The sequence below is a fragment of the Lipotes vexillifer genome, unplaced genomic scaffold (assembly GCF_000442215.2).
Source record: "Lipotes vexillifer unplaced genomic scaffold, Lipotes_vexillifer_v1.1 scaffold847, whole genome shotgun sequence".
Classification (NCBI taxonomy): Eukaryota; Metazoa; Chordata; class Mammalia; order Artiodactyla; family Lipotidae; genus Lipotes; species Lipotes vexillifer.
Genome location: NW_006778821.1, coordinates 2,936,785 through 2,939,402, shown reverse-complemented (window position 1 = coordinate 2,939,402; position 2,618 = coordinate 2,936,785). Strand labels below are relative to the sequence as shown.

The 2,618-nt window shown below is 45.8% G+C and overlaps 1 protein-coding gene across 1 annotated transcript in view; it reads left to right on the top strand.

Annotated features, from left to right (window-relative positions):
* The window catches only part of MED14 (mediator complex subunit 14), a gene marked incomplete at its 5' end in the record, with an annotated part of 75,018 nt that overhangs the window by 2,015 nt on the left and 70,385 nt on the right, over positions 1-2,618 (top strand). The gene's annotated exons all lie outside the window — the stretch shown is intronic.

The window sequence follows — 2,618 nt, the reverse complement described above, 5'->3', positions numbered from 1 at the left end:
GCGGTACGCGGGCCTCTCACTGTTGTGGCCTCTCCCGCCGCGGAGCACAGGCTCGGGACGCGCAGGCTTAGCGGCGACGGCTCACCGGCCCAGCCGCTCCACGACACGTGGGATCCTCCCGGACCGGGGCACGAACCCGCGTCCCCTGCATCGGCAGGCGTACTCTCAACCACTGAGCCACCAGGGAAGCCCCAAGTATATAGTTTTATACTTCATCCTGCACCCTTTATAGGTTGATGATTCCCATACTTATTTCTCCAGCACAGACGTCTCCACTGAGCTGCCGACTCTGTATCCAGGTGCCTACGTTTAAGTACCTAATGGGCATTTCAGTGGACCAAGTCCAGAACCAAACTCCTGATTCCATTCGATGCCCCCAAAACTTTCCTATCTCACTAAATAGTACCTCCATTCTTCCTCTTGATGCTTTTAGGCCAGAAATTTTGGAGTAATTCTTGGCTCCTCTTTCTTCCAATCCCACACTCAGTACATTAGCAAGTCTTGTCATCTCTGACTTCAGAAACTGACCACTTTTCAACGTTTCCATCAAGTGTTAATCCTTTGCTCGTGTTACTGCAGTAGTCTGCTAACTGGGGCCTCTGCTGCTACCCTTGTCCCTCTACAGTTTTTCTTCCATAAAATAGCCGGGATGATCCTTTTTTTTTTTTTTTGCGGTACACGGGCCTCTCACTGTTGCGGCCTCTCCCGTTGCGGAGCACAGGCTCCGGACGCGCAGGCTCAGCGGCCATGGCTCACGGGCCCAGCCGCTCCACGGCATGTGGGATCTTCCCAGACCAGGGCACGAACCGGCGTCCCCTGCATCGGCAGCCGGACTCCCAACCCCTGCGCCACCAGGGAAGCCCCAGGATGATCCTTTTAAAACTTATTTACTCACAACTTTCCCGTGGTTCCCCATCTCACTTAGAGTAAAAACTTTTTATAGTCACCTATATAGAGAGTGACCATAAAATTTATGGTCCAAGTCAGGACACTTTTGAGCATCAAAGGTGGTGCTATTAATAGCAATGGCAGAACGACAGGCATAAACCGGGACTATCTTGAGCAAACCAAGACTGTGGTCTACCTTTAATATCCTACATGATGTGCCTTCTCTCCCTTACCTCTTTAACTTCATTTCTAATACTCTCCTTGCTTCTTCTGTTTCAGCCACACTATTCTTATTGATCTTTCTTGATAGGGTCAGGCACACTCCACCTTAGAGCCTTTGCTCTTCTCGCAGAAATCTGTGGGGCTTGCTTTCACATTTCCTTTAGGTCTTTGTTCAGATGTAACTTACCAGAAAGACTTTTTGGTGATCACCCCTGAGAAGTACTCTGCCCCTTCAACCTATCCTTCTTACTCACTGCTTTGTTTTTCTACAGCACTTACTGTTTGTTGTCTGTCTCCTCCTCACTGGAAGTTCTATGAGGACAGGGATTTTGAGTTGTTTGCTGCCTTCCCCAGGGCTTAGAACAATAACTGTTCTAAGTCAGGGCACCTGTCATTGTAGACCTGGGGAACTTAAGGGGAAAATTCACTGTTGCTCTTGATACATAGGTATATAAAATAACTTTTTTCTCTTTTGATTTGTGGTAACCAAAATTGGTTTAGGAATATACCTTGGAAGTTCCTAAATCATGTATTTTTCCTTGTTCCAGGTAAAAACTGCCAGGATTAATGTATTAATATAAAACCAGTGTTCAAGGTATACTTTGAGTCTTACTTCTGCCACATTTGATGCTTGTTTGTGGACTGTTAAAAGTAAGAATGGTGGTTTGTTTTTGGCCCCAGATTTCTATTTTTTTTGCTTTTGCTTGTTCATTTCCTCCCCCGACTCATGTAATACATGCTTTCATTTTAGAGTTTACATTCTGCTGTGATTTTTTAGAGACTTAGGTTCTTCCTTTTAAAAACCTCTTTTAATTAAAATCAAAATGCTAGGATCTCAGTCATGTAAACTTGTCTTAAAACGCTTTGGTGTAAACAAGGTTTCTGTGACTTCTTCCAAAGATTTGCCCTTTAGGGTTGGATTTTGCCCCAAGTGGTGGATTTGTCATCCATAAAGGAATTTTAAATAGATTAGGAGGAACTGGGGGGGGGGGAAGGGATGTAGGCAGCAAAGCCTGTCCTTTGTCCCTGAAATGACACCACCTCTGGCAAGAGATGATCCTTTTAGGGTCTGGGGGGGGGGGGCGGCTAGAACAATGATTCCTAATCTTTCTACCCCCAAAGGCTCTACTCTTCTGTTTTTCTTCCTCTCTCACATACAAGCATCCATGGTTCTCATTCTCTCCCTCTCTTGAGGACAGGGGAGTGTTCTCAAGGAGTGTTTTCCGGATCTTTCACAGGTATAGGAACTTCCCAGTAGCTGCTTTTACTTGCAGTCTTATAATAAGGCCTTAATTTTTGCTTCATCCTCTGATCTGCTGGCCCTTCTAGCTCCTACCTAGTTTCTTGTATCACTTGGATCATAACTTGAGCTTCCATCCCATTGTCTACCCGAAGAACTGTAGGTAACTCTAAGAGCTCATTTTAATTATTTCCCTTCCTTGTACCTCGAATCTCTGGCGGTGGTTTTAGTTTTTCTGCACTAGTGGCATGTCGGTGGGGAAGAGGGT